The following is a 21,664-nucleotide window of genomic DNA, read 5'->3' as shown; positions in this document are numbered from 1 at the left end:
ACTCGGGAGGAGAATCACTTGAACATACCGGTGGAGTTTTCAGTGAACCAAGACTGCACCACTGCACTCCAGCCTGGACGTCAGAGTGAGGCTCTGTCTCAAAAATAAACAAATAAATGAACAAATAAATAAATAAAAATTGTGTTAACGCATATTTTATTTCTAATAATGTGGATGAGTTTTTCAATATATATTGCATATTTGTTACCAGTTAAGTAAGATACACCCTGACAAAGAATAGGGATAATTCTATTTCCTTGGAGGCTCTGCCAGTCAGTAGCTCTATGACCCTGGGCAAGGCACATTGCCATCATGAATCTTAGTTTTCTTCTATCTTAAATGAATATGCTACCTTTGATTATATCTAAGGGGACATTCAAGCCATGATTCTCTGCTTTGATTTTCTAATTCAAATAGAACACAGTCTTAATGCAGTCTATATTTTTATCCTTGGAGTTTTCTTAATAGGGAAATTAGAATAGCTTAAAGAAAATCACAAAGTGTGAGTAAAAGGATAAGTAGACCTGGGTATTATTTCCCAATTTTGGACAATTTTGTGGCTGAGAGATTGTTTCCATGGTATGCATTCAGTCAAAATCTCTCAGAAAAGATGTCTGTATGTCTGTATTACCATTATCTGCTTTGATAGTATCAGCTGTTAACAGTCTTCCACTTCCCTTTCAAAACAAAGATTGAAGCAAGGACAAAGCAAAGAATGGTGTAAACTCATTACTGTGCCAAGCTTTAATATGAATTCATTATCATATAGAAACTAGTATTTGTGCCCTCTCGAGATGAGACAGTCACTCAGGGATACTGCATCATTATCTTCCTTAGAAACTATTAAAAACAATTCTCTGTAGGGAAGTGAAACCAACAAAAATCAAAATCATGTCTATTTGGAACTAGAACATGTTTCATCTTTCTATGCATTTGATCAATTTGGAAATTAACTTCTGCATCCACAAGTATGATAAAATCACATTTATATTCATATATATATGTGTGTGTGTGTATATATATATATACACACACACATTACAAGCAGGAAGATACATAGTCAGACACATATGTGCCACAAAGTCAGAGCACACGTCATGGAATAAAATTATCCTCTGACATAATTTTTTCCTGCTAATAAGAATCACAGCTCATTCAGAAAAATCAATCAAGACTTAATTTCTCTTTTGACTAGCTAATCGTTCTTTACATAAAAGTTTTAGAGGTTTTGTGTTTGTTTGCAGATTGTGGCGTTCCTCAGATCTACCAATCTGATGTAATTAACCATTTTAAGAAACTTGTTATCTCTTCACCACTTATTATGTTTTCTTTCCTGAATTTGCATATTTAATATAGAGAGTTTTATTTTGTATCTCTAATATATAACAGAATACAGAATCTGAAATGGATCAACAGTTTGTCTTAAGATAATATTCACCTTTTATACAATTACATTCAAACTGTACATAACACTATGTTAACATTGTTAATTCTATTCTTTATGTGAGCTGAGACCCCATAGTTAATTTAGATTCCAAAGTATTTTCAAATGACAAAATTAGTCTGTAATTTTAATGAATTTAATTTAGATTAAGAGATATTTTAATGTTCAATCCAGATTCTTAAAAATTTAGTAACCCCATAGAAAACAACATAGCAGCTGGAAAATATTGACTTAATTCTTTCTATAAATAAATAAATACACCCCTTGGGCATATATACTTTTTTTCATTTGAAATTTGACAAAAATAACCTATTTTAGGTATTATTTATAATTTTTTGTCTTGCTCTTGATCTGCTAGCTTCTGCTCTTATTCCCTTGGTTTGTATATCTTGATACTTGCATTTCGTTATTGTACATCCCATTTCCTCTAATTTACCAACTATCTGGTCCTTGTACTGGCTTATCTTTACTTTGTTTTCCCACTGTACCCATAGTTTTACCTGATCTTTGATTTTGACATTTTCATAGCCTCTTGGGTGGGAATTTCCTCCTTAAAATTCTGGCAAAACATAAAGCACTGACTAGCCAAAGCCCCAGATTTCACAACAAGGGAATTAATGTGAAATTTTGCCTCAAATAAATGATTCTTGCTGATGCAATTACTCAATAGATTGCAGTAAATGGAGATTTTGCCACTGTCCATTCTCTCTGCCTGCACCTAGAACCAAAACCCAGATTCAAATGCTCTTATTAATGGTGACTTGGCTCAAAATTCAGTTGACAGAACTGCACTTCCACTGCAACATTGTACATTTTCAACCAGCAGAGCCCGGGATCCATTAGAAAATTTCAATACAATTTCTCTTCAAATACATTGGTAGGCTGTATACATATTCAATAAAGGGTAGAAGAATCAAGAAAACTCTTCTGCTAAGGTAGTAAAGAAAGAAAACAGTTTTATTAATGAATGAAACCTAAACCAGAATGTGTGGTTCTCAGAAAAGTACTTATTCATGTGTCACATAAGAATGTTTCAATCAACAATGAGCCATATATATGATGGTTGTCCCATAAGATTATAGTGGGGCTGTCCTATACAGTGTATCATTTTTTGTCTTTTACGCCATATTTGACTATACATTGTCTATGTTTAGATCCCCAAATACTGATTATTCTGTAATGATCACCTACATATTCAGTAACCTGCTGTACAGGTTTATAGCCTGGAGTCATAAGCTATGCCACCCAGCCTAGGTGGGTTGTATGCTATACAACACAGGTTTGTGTTGGAAATGTGAAAGAACACTCTATGATGTTTGCATAATGACAAAATTGCCTAATTATGCATTTATCAAAATGTATCTCTGTTGTTAAGCAATTCATGACTGTATATTATCTTCTGATAATGCTTCATTTTTCATGTATCCTAAGGTTATTTAAAAACTGAGTTCATTTAATAAATTAAAGCAAAATAAATAATTATAAAACTCTTTGTAAACAAATATTTTTTCCCTTAAGAATAAATATCAATTTATAAACATGAAATTTTAAATGGTTTATTATTTTTGTGTATAAGGATAGCTATGGTCTGAATGTTTGTGTCCTCCCAAAATTTGTATGTTGAAATCCTAATGCTCAGCGTGATGGTATTAAGAGTTGAGACCTTTTTGTTGATGATTAGGTCATGAGGGTTTTGCCCTCAGGAATGGAATGAGTACCTTTATAAGAAAGGCACAAGGGAGCTTTCTGCCACGTCCACAATGTGAAAACACAATGAAAAGATCACATTCCACGAGCCAGGTAATAGGCTCTCACCAGCGAATCTGCTGGTGCCCTGATCTTGGACTTCCCAGCCTACAGAATTGTAATTGTAAGAAATTGTAATTGTAACAGAAACTTTAAGAAACAATTTCTGTGATTACCTACCCAGTTTAGGGTACTTTTTAATATCAGCCTAAATGGACTAAGATAAAAATATAAAACATATTTGTATGTGGTTTTAAAGGCCCGTGTTAAATTATTTGATAGGATTATATTCAATTATATTTGAAACATAAAAGACAACCTGTCATTTAGTCATATTTGTATTACAGGACAATAAAGTGTAATTTAAAAATTTACTGATGCAGAACACTGAATAAACTATATAGATAGCAATATCTATGTGAGCTATTTGCTGATTTAAAAATTTCCATTTCTTATGGACCTCTGTACTCACGATACATGAGTTCTTGGCAAGTTGCTTACAGTGGTATTTTATATTTCATTCTTTTATTTAAAGAAAATACACTTGAAAAAGCACAGATGTCACTGTAAGCAAGCCAATATATTTATTTATTAAGTTAGGATAAATAATGTAATATAAATCTTCTCCATGACTTGTATTTACCACTGATTTGAACTATCGTGAAATTTTTTATTAGCCTTTAACTCAATAATACTTCAATTTCTCAAAAACACTTCTTTATAGAAATCTTACATTGTAAACTAGCATGGGTATAAAAAGACAAGACTACTTAACAATAATGAATCAATTAATCACACAAGTATTTTTTCCCAGATATGTTAGCACCCTAAATTCACTTAACCTTGATTTTCACTAAACACAAGAACCAAATTTTAAGCTCACGCTGATCTTCCATAAGGACCAACGATAGAACTGCATTTTAAAATATATGTATCTCTTCCTTGGGCCTCGCCATATAGCCATATTATAGACAATGAAAAACTGCTGATAAAATATTGATGTTTTCTAACTATTGTCACCTGGTAATATCTCGGCTTACATTCATTTCTGAGACTGAGAATCCTGTCTCAGAGAAGAATATACAGGAATTATAGATGAGAGAGATAAAAGCAGTAATATAATCACTGAGGAAGGTGCCTCGCTGTGATTCAGTGGTGACCTGGTAATATCATCTTAGGCAAGCTATTTCATCTTTCCTTTTCTCAGTGTCCACATTTGCAAAGAAGAGTTAACACCTGCACTCATAATACATTTGAAAGATGTACATCATTTTTTCTCCAAATAGAACCTAGCCTTCACTCTGACCTCCACATATGAGCTAATTAACCAGAAGAAACCCAAAAGCCATAATTATACTTGCAAATAAAAGGAAAGGATTATTATGCAATTTAGCTGGTTCTGGTCCACATGACATAGAAATCCATGCAGAAAATGTATTTCAAATTAAATGTTTGGATTTCTTAAATCTAATTTGATGCATACACTATATAGTGTTTATTGTATACCTAAACAAACACATCATATATATGCAATAAAACCACTAATATTCATCTAAACAGAGTAAATGAACACTACAAACACTTCATACCAATTCCTCTGTTTTTCTGCTTTTAGATCAAAATAATAATCTGAATTTTATATATATATATATATATTTTTTTTTTTTTTGAGACAGGGCCTCTGCTCTGTCACCCAGGCTGGAGTGCAGTGGTGTGACCACAGCTCACTGAAATCTCTGCCTCCCTGGGTTTAGGTTATACTCCCTCCTCAACCTCCTGAGTCCTAGGACTACAGCCATGTAGAGACGGGGTGTCATCATGTTGCCCAAGCTACTCCTGAATTTCTGACCTTAAGCCATCTGCCTGCCTTGGTCTCCCAGTGCTGGGAGCACAGTGAGCCACTGTGCCTATTCTGGTTTTCAGAAAATTTGTATTTCAAAATATCAGCTAAATAAATTAGAATTTTGTTTCATGTAGTCGACATATCACAGAGTGAAACAGAACCTTTACCATAAATTTGAAAATAAAGCCAGTGATTTTCAGGTAATTCTGTATTTTGGGTGAAAAGTTTTGAATTTATAGGGATTCTTGTTTGCCACATATTATTAAGTTATTATTATGATCAACCAGTTTGAGAAACAATGTCTCAGTGGTCAGTGTAAAAGGTCAAAATCTATGTATGGATAGAAATGAGTACCAAGAACATACACAAGTCAGTGTGGATTACTAAATAAATATATAGATAGTTCCAAGGCTGAAAAATATAGTTTGAAAGAAAAAGGAAGAGTAGGAAAATCCAGAAACAGAAATAAGATGTGTGATATAGTGACTGGGAGTGGAACATAAGCAAAGTCTTTAAAGGAAGAGGAGGTTGTTATAAATAGAAGAACAAAAATGAAAAAGAAACAGAGGTGCCCTGGAAGCATTTTGTTTTGCTTTGTTTTCCTGAGTGACAATGTTGTTGGTTGTTGATTTCTGGTTAAACTATACTATGACTATTTAGACTTGATTTAGAAGTACAGTCATTACACATGCAATACTATGAAATTATGACCAATGTGTGATATACTCATTTGAAATAACTTTCAATGATTTTTACAGAAAGCAAAAAATAAAATAGCATCTTAAATGACTCACTAACTGAAATGAGATTATTTTAAATGTTTGACATTTTCATTGATACATAATGAATCATGTGTAATGATTTAGAAACCTAAATACATGGACGCTGGGCATTTTATGGAAGTGACTGTTTTACACTTTTTAAAAATTCTATTTTGGTGCTTAAATATTATGGAATAAAACCAAGATCCTTATTATTGTGGGAATATGTTTCTGTTTTTCTATCTACATGTAAATACACAACTACAAACTACAATACGATATTTAAAGAGAAAGAAAATAATATTTGTCTTTAATAAATTATGGAAATTGAAAAATATTAAAAGATATGTTCATAAATACACAGCTCTGGCCTGATAATCTAGAAGATGAAGTACTTACTTAACCTTTAAATCTTATTTGTGTCATTGAAAGACACATTCTTTTGATTTATGAAATAAAATTTGACCCTAGCTCATATATCACATACATCATATCCTGAGGGTTAAAGGAAATTGACTGCAAGGATCCATCATTATTCAATGTGAATAAAAGGTAATAACACTGACATTTGTAAAGTATACAGCAGGAATTGTGTAGTATTGCCAATTCATAAATGGTTCTATATTAGAAAAGGTATCATCCCTTTGCTACACTTCCATTGTATTTGTTTGTTTTTTGTGCCTTATTATTTGCTTGCATTGTTTTGTTGACCACAAATGTCATTTTACTGATTAATAATCTCATGCTCATTAATCACTTAAGATTTTTAACTGGTTTTCAATATTTAATTCAATAAAATTTCTAAATATGAGTATACACACCAAAGGCAACTCAAAGTAGAGTTAAAAATAGTATACCAATAGCATTATGTTTACATTCTTATAAAATTTCCAGCCTGGCACGGTGACCTACTCCTATAATCCCAGCACTTTGGGAGGCCAAGGAGGATGGATCACTTGAGCCCAGGAGTTCAAGACCAATTTGGGCAACATGGAAAAACCTCATCTTTACAAAATTAATTAATTAATTAATTAATTAAAATAAAATTTCCAAGGGGTCTACTTCTAAGAAGATGAACTTCAAGTATGACTTTCACTTGGTGGGGTTCAAGACACCCTATCCTAATATGGCACACTGGTATTCAAGAAAATAGAAGAAGCAGGGAGTCCACTCTCCCCTTACTCTCACCCTTCTTTCCAAAGCAGGTCAAAAGATCTCTTTCCACAGGTAGCCTTCCTATATCCAGAGGAAATACTGTCATCCTCAAAGACAGACAGATGTCAATGAAAATCTGAACAAACAGGCCTGCTAAGTACCACAGTTCACTATCATCAGAACATACACCTTCTGTCCAATCAAACTTCCCTACAGTGTCCAGTCTTCATCAAATCTGAGCACAAAAGTACGGAGGAGCCCCTATTTCTCTGGAAGCATTTCTGGAGACTCATTCGTCATGTAAAATTTATATTAAACAAATCTGTATGCTTTTCTCTTGTTAACCTTTTTTATTATAGGTGCCTCAGCCAGGAACCTTGCCATCGGTAAGGAAAGTATATGACTGTTTAACCCCTGCACATTTTTTGATTCTTTAAATGAAAAATATGAGATTATCTAAATATTGCTTACTATTATTGACAATGTGCATTGATGAACTATGATTTTCAACATGTCACTAATTCAATGGTTTAATAAGAGAGATTTTAAAATTCTGTTTTGTTAAGCAAAGACTTTTTTTTATAACAAAAATCTAATTCATTCACTAGTTTCTTATAAATTGAAAATTATTTTGTCCTTGTTAATGAATAATTTTTAAGGAGAAAAAATAAACTGGTTATATATGATGAGGAATGGAAAAAAATATTCAGAAGACTTTCCAGGGATCAGTAGCTACTTTATATATGCCTATCTATTTTATTTCATTTTAATAATCAAATATTAATTTCATCAATTTCAACATATGTGATGAAATTAAATTCAAAAAGGTGGTACAACATAGTCAATATTAAAAAGCTAATAAGTGAAATAATCAAAACTGAGCAGATTCATGCATGCTTTCACATTTATTAATATTATTTTCTAACATTAATAATTTTATCTTTTAAAAACAATTAAAAATTATATTATAGTATTGACCATTTCATTTTTACAGTCTCATTGTTTTTGCATAATTATTCATCTTTTCCACCCTTTAAAATTCTTACAATTGATTTCTAGCTGTATACTCTGTCTATAAAATCAAGTGTCGATTCCTAGTGCCAGCCAAACCCACCAAGGAGCCTTTGTTAGTGTACATATGGGACAAATAATAGCCTTGTATTTCCCTTGGGGCTTCAGGACCAACCCTTTGGCAGACTGCTTTGGTTACCTAAACACCAATAGTTCCCAACTGAATCTTTCTTGCACTAGTGCTCTGTCCATCCTCTGCAGATTAAAAAAGACAGTTACAAAATTCTTCACCTCTCTTATAACTGGCTTTGGACAAAAGGCATGATTCTGGTTGATTAATGGCATTGTGTAAATTGCCTAAGTTATTAATGTTAAAATAAATTTAAATACAAATCTCAGATTCCCATGGGCCACATCCTCTTGATGACTCAACAATATATTTCCTGTGTCTCTGATAGGTTAGTCAGAAAGACAATTGTGGGAAAAAGGAAAAGGATATTATGAATTACATTTCAACCAAGCAGACATTATCGTGCATATAATTCTTTGCAAAAGTAAGATATTAGTAGTTAATAGTTAATAATTAGCTAATATATGTTTTTAATCATAGGGATAAAAGGAAAAACAGTGATTTTCAAAAGTATTTAAACTGTCCAAGAAATAACCACAAACCTCAATGAATTGGACTTTATTTGGTTTCTTATTGCTGCTCTAACAAATTATCACAAACTGATTGGCTTAAAGCAGCAAAATTTTACTATTATACAATGCTGGAGATGAGGAGTCCAAAATTCATCTCTGTAGGCTAACCAGGAGACAATCCATTTCCTTTCTTTTCTAGCTTCTAAAGGCCACCTTGCTTTCTTAGGTTATCTGATCCTTCGTATCTTCAAAGCTAGAGGCTTTGTGTCTTCACCTCTCTCCCGGCTTTTGTAATCACAATAGCTTTCTACTTCTGAACATTCTATTTCTCTTTTATAAAAGCCCTTGCGATCATATTGCACCACCTCAAAAATCCAAAATATTTTCGCTATCTCAAGATCCTTTATCTTATCTGCAAAGTCATTTTGTCATTTACAGTTACATATTCACATACTCTGGAAATTAGGAGGTAGATATCTTTATGGAGTTATTATTTTGTCTACCAAACTAACCAATCACATATGTGCTTAAGTTATGGCAGTGGTGTTAATCCATACAGCAAGACTCCTAGGAAGACCAACCCTCCCTTTTTACTCAAGACTATACTAATGTTGTCACCAAAAGTCCAGTGTGTTGCTCTATCTCCTGTTCTAGTCAAATTGGAATGGCTAGTCATCTTACCTAGGTCTGTAGGCAGCTCTAGTCTTTATTTATTATTCAAATGAAAATATTATCATATCTGTGTCTTGGGCAATGCTAACTTTTAACTAGAGGATATTTGGCTGGATATGGGTTAGTCGTGGTTAAAGGACTGGGTTTGGAAAAAAACTTTAAAAATACGAGGAATATGAAATCCAGCAGGGACAGTAATATATATATAATCCTTCTTCCTGATATCTCTGGGATAATCCTGTGGCTTTTATTATCAAATGAATAACTAAAGCTAACATATTTCATTGTTAAAATGTGTCAACTTCTGTGTCACTCAAATGAAATTAGAGATTCAAAGATCTCAGGGAGTGTCTGAGATCTTTCTTACATATGCTGGAAATTTTATAATTTTAGATTGATTAGCATAAAATTATGCCAAAGCTATTATTCATGAAACTCATAGACAAAAGTTCAGTTCAAAAGTCTGCCTATATATATAAATAATTTAAATGAAAGCTTATTTCTATTTCCATATTTTGCTTAATAGTAGCTAGAAATATTTTGTATTTGTTGCTAAGAAAAATTATTTTAACTAAACTCTCCTGAGTGACCTTTTGTAATAATCATAAAGTTTACTCATAAATAGCAGAATGCTTTTAACTCTTGGTGACAATTCTAAGATTCATGCTAATTGCTCATAAATATTATCATATTTAGTTAAATTCAAAATGTCTTTATTTCAAGCAAAATTTCTAATACTTAAAATATGTCCTAGAGATAATTAAGCTGATCTCATTTAGGACATAGGCATTAAACATTTCTGAACAAAGATACTTTCAGGAAAGGACACAACAGGTGCCTTCCAGGACTATTTCCATTTTAATTATCTCAGTGATTAAAGATTTGGTCACTCTCTTTTCCCAGTCTCCTTTCTCTACATCTGAAGAAATGGATATTTTTGTCAAATACAAAATCCATAAAAATCTATGAATTCTTAAGGTATATTATTCATAAACTTCTCAGCCAAATATGACCACAGTGCAAATATGATAAACATCAAACACATTAAACACACACACATATACACACATGCAATAACAAAATAATAATGTCAAATAAGGTACTGAAAAACATGCATAATGGAAAGCAAAATCTAATATCTACTTCTGGAAAAGTTTTGGAAAAAATACAGAAAGAGCCATATAAAAGGGTAGAATACACTGGAATTAGAAAGATAAGCTACATTTGTGAGGTGTCATAATTATTCCTTTAAAAATAATCCTTATTTCCACATAGTCTGATAAAAAGAAGTCCAAGAAAGATTTTTGGACAAGAAAAAACACATATAAATAAGTAATTAAAAGTCATGAATCACTTGGGAAAATTTTATTATATATTACTTATAATGTTATAACATACTAAGACATTTTTATTTTATAGTAATTTGTCAATTTTGTTTTTCACTATAAGAAGGCAAGTGAAAATGCAAGCAGTTGTAGGGATAATTTTTTACTTACAAAGTGTGAGCAGCCAAGCACACAAACAAGAAAGAACATGTATTATAATTAACAATAAAAATGTCAATATCATTAATAAAACAGTAAAAACCCTAAGTGAAATTTTTGAAGAAAATACCATTGAAATGAAACTAAACTTACAAAACATTTATTAAGCAAATTAATGTTATGATATTAATCTGGAAACCAGCCCAGGAGTTAAGAGGTAAGTAAGAAACATTCTACAGTGTTTGGTTATTTTAGCTTTAAAGTCTGAGTAAAAGCTGTGTGATTTTATTTTGTAAATTGATCTCCACATTTCACATAACTTGTCAATATTAATATACTATATTTTCTGTTACATACAATTTTATATGGCATTACAGTTCATTTTTCATTTGTTATTTTTTGTAATATTTTTCTGTTTATCTTAGGAAATTTACTCACGCTAATTGTATTGTAAATAAAATGACAGTCAAAGTTGAACTGTCAGTGCTTAATGCAAAAGTCAGAGAAAAAAGTCAGTAGCTATTTCCAAAAATACATATTGGATGCCATTAATGCTGCTATTGAAAGATAAACATTTTTGAGCCTTAAAATAAGGCAACAAATCAAATCAGACCTTTAAGACAGAAGGGAAAAACTAAGATGGTAATAGCTAACAATGCCAAAAGATAGCTTCTTCAGTTAAAGTCTGTTTATCCCAGGTTCCTATTTTATAAATATATATATATATACATGTATAATACATATATAATACTTCAATATTATACATATATAATATATATAACCTATATAATACATATATAATTATATATATTTTTTCTATTGAAACCCAACTATAATTTGCAAGAAAAGAGTTTTCTTATGGAAACTTTGAAATATGGGTGTGATAGTAAACTCATCATTTTTAATGGCAATGATTAGTATGGTTCTTTACACTCCAGATTACTGATGGTGAGAAAATATATTATTCTGGATGATTAGGATTAAAAGATAGAAGGTCCCACACACAAAAAAAAAAGGATAGAAGGAAAGAGTGAAGAAAAGAAGAAATATAAGGAAAAGGGGCTATTAATGGTCTATTGCTGTATAATACATTTCCTCACAATCCAGTGGCTCAAAATAAAAAATGTTATTTTTCTTACATTGTCTCTGTGTCAGAAAATCAGGCACATAAAATTTAATTGTCCTACTTTGGAGGCTCCTGGGAAGTTGCAGTTAATGTTTTAGCCAGGACTATAGTCATAGGAAGACTCCACTATGGCTGGAAGATTTATTTCCAAGATGGCTGGCTAACATGGATGGCAAGTTGGTCTTAGCGATCAACAAGAGGTCACAGCTTCAGACCACGTGGACCTCTCCGTAGGGCTGTTTGAATGTCATAACATGGCAGTAGGCTTCCCTCAGAGCAAAAAAAAATTAAATAAAACAAAATGAAGTCACAATTTATTTTATAACCTAACCTTGAAAGCTGCAATATGCTATCAATTCTACAAATCAGTCATGTTTAGGGTCAGAGAAGACTACATAAAAATGTGAATACCTGGAGATGCAGTTCACTGAATATACCTTTGTGGGCTAAGAATCCCAAAAAAGAAAAGAAATATATTGAAAATTAATCATATATTTTCTCTAAAATTCAGTTTTTGTGTTAATACTCTAACAGATTTGGTTTGAATAATTAAAGGGATCCTCCCCCATATTGAGCCAATGAATAAGTCCCATGTCTTAACTCATTCAAAATAAGTGTGTACTAGGGGCCTTGTACTAGTTCACTGTTACACGTGGGATTCCTCAAATTCTTCTTTTGACTTTACTAATAGGGAAGATCACTGGAGTTTTCTGAAAAAGCTTGAGGGTCAGAGTATCATGTTTTTAGAATTTAATAAAATATTCCATTTGGAATGAGATTTTATTATATAAGGTCTGAATGAGTAAGCTTTTTTTTAAACCATGCATGACAAATTTCTTATTCAATTTTTAAAGATTCCATTACATTCAGAACCTGTGTGATCCAGAAAATCTAAACTTGCTTCTAGTTGGAAAAGGAAACTCTGGGTTTCCTTCTGGTTTTCGCTTTGGAGGAGTAAGTTACCACATTCAGTTATTCCTCATCCATTACAGAATAAGTCCAAAAAGTTTTCACAGGAAGCAGCTGGTATAACACTCTTGGGAGAAAAACTATGAAGGAGACAGGTGAATCCCTGGTGTGTTTAGGGCATGAGGTAGGGCACCAGGGACTGGTTTTGTGGAAAACAATTTTTCCAGGGATGGAGGGTGAGGGATGATGGATGATGGTTTCAGGGTGAAACTGTTCCACCTCTGATCATCCGGCATTAAATTCTCATAAGGAGCAGACAATCTAGATCCCTCACATGTGCAGTTCACAATACGGTTCATGCTTTTATAAGAATCTAATGCTGCAGCTGATTCTAGAGGAGGTAGAATGCTCACTCTCCCACCTCTCACCATCTGCTGTGCAGCCTGGTTCCTAACAGGCCATGAACCAGTACCCGTCTGTGGTCCTAGGGTTGGGGACCCCTTGGATAGGGTAAAGATTACACATACCATTAATCGATGTTTATGCAATCACTACCCTAGGAAAATTTACCTCATAAAAATTTTGAGTTCTAAGAGAGATAATATTTAGAGGAACATAAAATATTCCACAGGTGATATTTTACTAAATACCTTCACAATCTTCTCTTCCTAGCTGGACCTCCAGATGGCTGTTCCTTTTCATAAATCCTCCCATAGAATGTTTCCTTTTTTGTACCCAGTGGAATCTGTTATCCAAAGCAGAGAGGTTTATTGTAGCTGTTGCCTTCCATGTAGCAGATTCCATACTACCAATTCTCATTAGAAAGTAGTGGCCGTGATAGGTCTCTTTCCCTGTCACATCCCTCAAGAGAAGTATTCTTCAAGAGAACTTTCTCTTCAAGAAATTTGGTGGTCTACTTTTTTTCCACCATGAGAGAAATGAGTGAGAGGAAGATACATACAGTTTATATGAGGCACCTGACCCTCGTGACTGACATACACAAATAATATTTCCCTCCTTTTCTTTTATGACATTAAAATAAAAGTCACTTGAGAATATTTCAGCAGCAGAAAGAATTCATGAGGGTCATTTCACAATTTGGAAAGAATTGTGACTTTACATCATGCTCCTCTCTCCAACTCAAATTTAGTGATGAATCATTCCCTCTGTCTTTTTGCTTGAGGAAAGCAGTGTGTAAGGAACTGTTATTAGTACAAACAGAAATAACAGAATTCAAAGATACACGGAAAAATGGGGAGAGCTCTAAATATTCTTTGTAATTTGCATGCAACCCTCACTGATTCACTCACTGTGTGTGTCATTCACACTAAAGTGATTAATTTGGGGATGAGTATGGCAGAGTTATTTTCTCAGACACAGTCTTGTACAAGATGCTTATTCAAAGAACAGCATATAAAAAACAGTAGAAAATAAAAACCTCACCGAACCTAGGGAAATCTTTTACTTTGCTTTATTTCTGAATCTATCCCACGTAACTTGAAATCTTCCAGATGTCAGGTAGTGATGATCATCTTTTTTATTTAGACAAAGAGATTTAGAAATTCTCTAGCTTCTAGCTTCAAGCTTCAAGGTCTTAACACTCCTTTACTAATATCATCAAGTATGTCAAACTCATTGTGCTAAAGATTAATACTTTATTTTCACTTTAAACCAAGTACCATTTAGTTATTGGGCTCAATTTTGTTTAGAAGGAAGTAAGATATTATGGAGCTTTTATTATTTGTCTCCTTTCATATATGAAACTTGGTTTTTTCTCCCTCGACCTTTTATGTTGTTGTTGTTTGCAAGCTACTAACCAGGATATCATTAATTAGAAACCTGAGGGCCTCAAAGGAATCTCAGCTTCATTATAACCCGGGTTTTCTGTTTTTTAAGGTTTGGTCAACCTTTATGCCCCAATCAGACCACACTGAGAATAGGGCTAGAAAGATTTAAGGTCGTTAAAGAATGACCATCATTGTGAATACAAAATTAATAATCAATATTAATGTCTAATGGCATGTCCTTAAGCACCCATCAATTCAAAAGCCTTATCTAATCTTAAACCTCATGTAAGATTCCATCCAAATATCAACTGGAATTTCTGAGAAATCAAATAACACCAAGGTATTATTGTCCTCACAGATGAGTCTGATAACTAGAATCACCATGAAGAGTCTACTAAGCAGTTGTTCTAGCATAGCCCCACCTTGCCTAAGTTTACTGTATTCCACTGTCTTTATGCACCCCAATATTGTCTACTAATTTAAGTCCCTGTGTGAATGCTAATATTGATGAGACAGTTGCTCTAAAATCACATACTTTCTGGTGGAACAGATGAAAATATTTTTAAAATGATATTTGAAAACATACAGCAGATCTATTTTTTTTCAAAACCAGTCAAATGAACAGAAACTAAAGAAGCAAAATCTTGCCTAAATTTATATAAAATTTGGAAATATATCTTCTATACTCTTGTTTATGTAACCCTGTTTATCACCCAAAAGCAACCCGATCTCTTTACATAAACACACACACACACACAGAGAAATAAATACTTGAATCATAGTGGTGGCTCAGGTAGATACCTTAATGTATATGGCTAGTGGATGGCACTTAGCTCCTCTAACTAAATATATGTCTTCACAAACAGAAAGTGGGGACAGTGGGTCCTAGAGCTCCTCCTGTTCATTTTAGATTTCAGGCCTCCAGAACTGTTAATTATAAATATGTGTCACTTTAAGCCACCAACCTTGTAGTGACTTCTAAGACAGCAATAGGAAATTAACACAAATTATTATTCATTTGGTGAAGTACTATCTCTAAGAGATGACAAAAGAAAGAGCTGTAGGCTTGCATAAGTGAGTCCAATTCATCAACTCTGTTAGGCTATTTTTGCGTTGCTGTAAAATATCTGAGGTGGGGAAATTTATAAAGAAAAGAGGTTCTATTGGCTCATGGTTCTGCAGCCTGTACAGGATGCATGGTGCTAACATCTGTTCAGCTTCTGGTGAAGGCCTCAGGAAGCTTACAATCATTGTGGAAAGTGATGGGAAGACAGCATGGCACTTAGTAGAAGTGGGATTATGAGCACAGAGGAGGAGCTTCCAGATTCTTTTAAACAACAAGATCTTGTGTGAATTAACTGAGCTGAGGGACAACTCACTCAGCACTAAGGAGATTGTACGAAGCAATTCATGAGGTGCCACCTTCAACATTGAAAATTACATTTCTTTCCATTTAAAAAAAAATTAAGCTCAGAGGTACAAGTGCAGGTTTGCTAGACAGGTAAACTTGTGTCATGGGGGTTTGTTGTACAGATCACTTCATAACCCAGGTATTAAGCCTTCTACCCGCTAGTTATTTTTCCTGATCCTCTCCCTCCTCCTCCTGCTCTCCACCCAAGAAAAGACCCTAATGTCTGATGTTTCCCTCTATGTGTTCATGTGTTCTTATCATTTAGATCCCATTTAGAAGGGAGAACATGCAGTATGTGGTTTTCTGTTGCTGGCTAGTCAGAAGACTGCAACTGGATCCCTTTCTTACACAATATACAAAAATTACCTCAATAAGAATTACAGTTTAATATAAGATTTGGTGGGGACAAACATTCAGACCATATCTGCAACAAAGAAAACAGAGGACTGGGGCCTGGCATGGTGGCTCATGCCTGTAATCCCAGCACATTGGGAGGGCGAGACTGGTAGATCACTTGAGGCTAGGAGTTGGAGAGCAGCCTGGCCAATGTGGTAAAACTACGTCTCTACTAAAAATACAAAAATTAGCCAGATGTGGTGGCAGGTGACTATAATCCCACCTACTTGGGAAGCTGAGGCAGGAGAATTGCTTAAACCCCAGAGGTGGAGGTTGCAGTGAGCCAAGATGGCACCATTGCACTCCAGGTTGGGTGACAAGAGTGAAACTCCAAAAAAACAGAAAGAAAGAAAGAAGGAAAGAGAAAGAAAGAAGAAAGAAAGAAAGAAAGAAAGAAAGAAAGAACAAAAGTGAGAGAAAGAAGAAAGAAAGAAAGAAAGAAAGAAAGAGAGAAAGAAACAGAATTGTAGTGTTGCTGAAGACAGAATATAAGAGGCATGCTGGACTGCTTTTCTTTGGATATTCCTAAAAGCTCTTCAAAGAGATGAATGTATTAGTCCATTTATGCACTGCTGTAAAGAACTGACAGAGACTGGATAATTCATAAAGAGAAGAGGTTTAATTCACTCACAGTTGCACATCAGTGGAGATACCTCAGGAAACCTACAATCATGGTACAAGGCAAACGGAAAGCAAGATGCTTCTTACCATGGTGGAACGAGAAAGAGAGAGAGAGAGAGAGAGAAAGAGAGAGAAAGAGAGAAAGGGGGAATTGCCTCACTTTTTAAACCATTAGTTCTCGTGAGAACTAACTCACTATAATGAGAACACCAAGGGGAAAATCGCCCTCATAATCCAATCACCTCCCATCAAGTCCCTCCCTGGACATGTGCGGATTATAACTGGAGATGAGATTTGGGTGGGGACACAAAGCTAAATTCTATCAGTGACACTTAAGGTGAGACATAAAAGTAGCAGGAATCAGGCACTTAAGGACACAGTGGAGATTAAGCTAGAGTCTATTCTTCTGGTAATAGTGAAATATATGGATAAAGTCTCCAGGGAGGAAAATAGCTTGTCACGCTTACAAATTAGAAGAGTACCAGTTTGACAGAACATTGGAAATTAGGTGGAGAGATACCATTTTATGAAAGAGAGGCTAGAATAGTTGTAAAGTTATAATTGCTCTATCATGTAGGAATAGTTTGTTACACTGCATGAGAAGTGTTACAGAAAAGAGGGAATCCTTGTGGGACACAGGAATCTATCTGTGAGGTTCTTGCTAAGAAAAAATGTGGATCATGAATCAGCAGCCTTATCAGTGTGGGTGGAAAGTCTCATAAGCAGAAGCAGGAGACTGAAGCCTCGGGAGGTGATTCCTGTTTAATAAATAGAAAATAGAAAGAAGAACATAGTTAGGAAGAAGTAGCATGAATGATTAGATACTAACCTTACTGAACAGTAAGCCTTGATTCACGCCTCCTTGTCCTTTATGCATGATTATCTAGGAACTTCGGGTTGTTGTGACTGAGAGGGGATACTACGGAATGTGGCCACGAGGCAAGAGCATTAATACCTGTCGAACATTGACTGGTGCTGATCAGCAGGGACAACCTATTGAATGCCGAAACCAAGCCCTCAGGGCATCTAAAAATCTCTGTGGTAGCGCCAGTGCTTGGGGAAGCAAACCGTGGAAGGAAACAACCCCTGTCCTTGGGAGAATCGGAGAACATTCCACTCCCCCACGCCCTTGTGGAAGGACTGATACCAGTCAGCCCAACCTGCAGCTACCGGGGGCTTAATTATCTCTATGTGGTGCTGTGCTATATTGGTTACAATCTGTGTCTGCTTTCAATCCTTGCTTCTGCATCTGGTTCCTCTTTTGTGGATAGTAAGAAATACCATAATGTTTGAAGCCTTAGTTCTTACTTGACGGGCATAACATAAAGCCCTGATGCATTTCGTTCCCCTACCCCGCTTCTGCTATTTGCAAGCCCTGGGCCCCTTGTTCCTTAGACACGTGATTTGCTTGACCCTGTTAATAACTGGAGGACTCACCCTACTTACCCTGTCCCCCTGTTGTGTACTCAATAGAAGTCAGAGTGTCCAGGAACTCGGGGCCACTACTGGTCTCCGCGTGCTGGTGGTAGTGGTCCCCTGGGCCCAACTCTTTTTCTCTTGATTTCGGTGTATAGTGTTTTCATTTCTACTGTCTCTCATCTCCATACCTGTAGAGAATACCCTCTAGACCCAGCAGGGCTGGACCCTACAACCAGCTTCTGGAAGATTGTTAGGAAAACAAAGCCTAGCCCCATCCCTGAGCTACGAAATCAGAATCTGCATTTTAACAATATTCCCAGGAATTCATATGCAATTCATGAAAGTTGGAGAAACACTGAACAATCTGATTAAATTTACCTGAAGTGTTCAAGCTGGGAAAATTTTGTCCTTCAATTGTATTTTACATAGTAAGGGGCTAGGATTTGGTCTTGAGTAAGAAAAGTTATGCTTTTTCTTTTCTTTTCTCTTTTTTTTTTTTTTTTTTTTTTTTTTTTTTTGAGATGTAGTTTCACTCTTGTTACCCAGGCTGGAGCGCAATGGCGCAATCTCGGCTCACCGCAACCTCCGCTTCCTGGGTTCAAGCAATTCTCCTGCCTCAGCCTCCCTAGTAGCTGGGACTACAGGCATGCACCACCATGCCCAACTAATTTTTGTATTTTTAGTAGAGACGGGGTTTCATCGTGTTGACCAGGATGGTCTCGATCTCTTGACCTCGTGATCCACCCGCCTCAGCCTCCCAAAGTGCTTCGATTATAGGCGTGAGCCACCACACCTGGCCGCTTTTTCTTTATAAGAGGAGAAAAAGCGGAGAATATGGTACAAGTGCAGTTCAAATATGTACACTTAGTATTTTTTTTAATTTTGAAAAATTAAAAGCACTGGCATTTTCTTGATATGCTCATAATATAAATGGGAAGGGTATTAGCTGAGAACAAAGAAAAGGAAGACAATGAAGTTTTAAAAGAGAGAAATGGGTTCAAATTGTATTTATTCATTCATTATCATCATCATCATCATCCTCACCATCAACATCATCACAGAAATGACTGCATTAATAAGAAAAAAACATGTATTTTGTGCTTAAAGTATACTGCATAGGAATCGGTTTTATAGAAATTATATCATTTTTAAAGCTCTATTTTGGTTTTAATTGATGCGTAGTTTTATATATTTGTGGGTACAGTGTGATGTTTCAATACATGTATACTTTGGGTAATAATTGAATCAGGATAATTATCGTATCCATCACCTCAAACACTTGTCATTTTTTTGTGAAGAGAACATTCAAAATCCTCTTTCTTAGCTAGGAAATAGAAATACATGATTGTTGACTGTAGTCACCCTACTGTGCAACAGAACACCAGACTAAGTCCTCCTGTCTAACTGTAGCCTTCCTCTGAGTTGAGTGTTATTAAGATTCCATTTTCACACATACACACACTGAGGCACAAAGATGTTAAGAAAATTACTCGGTATCAAAAAGTGAGTACTGGAACTATGTTGTCAAAATCAACTTTTGATTTTGGAGTGTTCTAACAGCATATGTATCACTTGTTGCTTAGTTACATATGTGTCTGTCCTCTCATAGTTTTTGAGCTCACTGAGGGCGCTACTTAACCTTATTTCTCCTAGCTTCCCAGTACATTGCCCCTTGGAGCAGATTTTCCCTGGATGTTTGCTGAATCATAACTCTATTTTAAGGTAGCTAGAAAATCAATATACATATATATCAAGGCAGAGGCTAGCTACATAAGCATCTTTTCTTTTTATTTTATGTTTGACAAAATTTGTTGTCAGTTTCTCAGACAAATAGAAATATATTTGAGGAGAGAGATAAAGAGCCTATAGTGGAGACCATTTATATCCATGATTTCGGATAGATAATTAGCGAGCAAGTATACTGTAAGCCTGTTTTCCCTATTTGAATCACAGAATATGTAAAAAAAAATAAATAAATAAAGAGTTTTCTTTTAGAGTTAAAGAAATAGAGCAAGGTGAAGCTTAAACATGATTGTGATTATATTCTTGAAATGATCTATTTCTCCTGGAAGGATGTGAGAGAAACAGTGAGTTCTAAGTGAGGATGTAAGGTTGCACAAAAGATATGTTAAGACTTTTTCTTGCTAAAAACCTTGAAATACTCACTTATAGAAGAAACAGAAAAACAGACTAATTGTTTTACTTGACCAAAGGTAAATTTAAAGGAACTGAAGGAGCCAGGTGCACTTTACTTGAAGAAAGAAAAGAAAGCCAGAGAGCTGAGTGTTACATGGAACAGCCAGAAAAAAATGCAAATTAGAGAAAAAACAATGGCAATAGAATTGTTCAAATAAAATGCAGTATTCAGTGTATAGCACAATTTGACCCTTCTTGTAACCCCACATATCTGAAATAAAAATTATAAAAAACAAATTATACTGCTATGATTAGATGCTGTTTGGAAGGCAGTGAACAGATGAGTTCTATATTGGATCCATCTGTGGCCAAAGGGACAGTCATCTCTCTGGATTACCTTTTTTAATTCGGCTGGATTACTTTTTCCTGCTGGATATCAAAAATAGGGGAAAAAATAAATTACAAGCTTTAAAATTTGGTAGTCTGCATGATTTTTAATGTTTGTATTTGATTTAAGTTGTTTTTCTTCCATAATCTCTTATGCTAATAATATTAGCCTCAAAAATACTAACTTAAAGAGAAATGTTCAATGCATGTGTAATTGTACCACTTCTAACAGTGAGAATTATCAGGTAATATTTATTAAGGGACTCATGCACAAAATGATACCCAAGCATTCTAAGATGCTATTAAAATATACAGTGATTTGGCTTTAGGAAGTTACATATCACCATTGTATATAGATACGTGCTCTCACAAGACCTACTCTTCAAAAATATTTCTTTCATGAAATCTACAGTGAAAATATGTTCTCATGATAACACCTGTCTTATTTTGTTCTCACACTGCTAAACAGATATACCCGAAACTAGGTAATTTATAATAAAAGGGATATAATTGGTTCATGGTTCTGTGGGCTGTACAGGCTTCTACTTTTGGGGAGGCTTCCGGAAATTTGCAATCATGACAGGAGGTGAAAGAAAAGCAAGCCAATCTTCACATGGCTGGCAGGTGAGAGAGAGAGAGAGAAGGGGGACATGCTGCACACTTTCAAACAACCAGATCTCGTGAGAACTCACTATCATAAGAATAGCAAAGGAA

Source organism: Aotus nancymaae, unplaced genomic scaffold (genome assembly GCF_030222135.1).
Source record: "Aotus nancymaae isolate 86718 unplaced genomic scaffold, 86718_ANA_hifiasm-v0.15.2.pri h1tg000014l, whole genome shotgun sequence".
NCBI classification, from domain to species: Eukaryota; Metazoa; Chordata; class Mammalia; order Primates; family Aotidae; genus Aotus; species Aotus nancymaae.
This window is presented reverse-complemented; position numbering follows the sequence as displayed.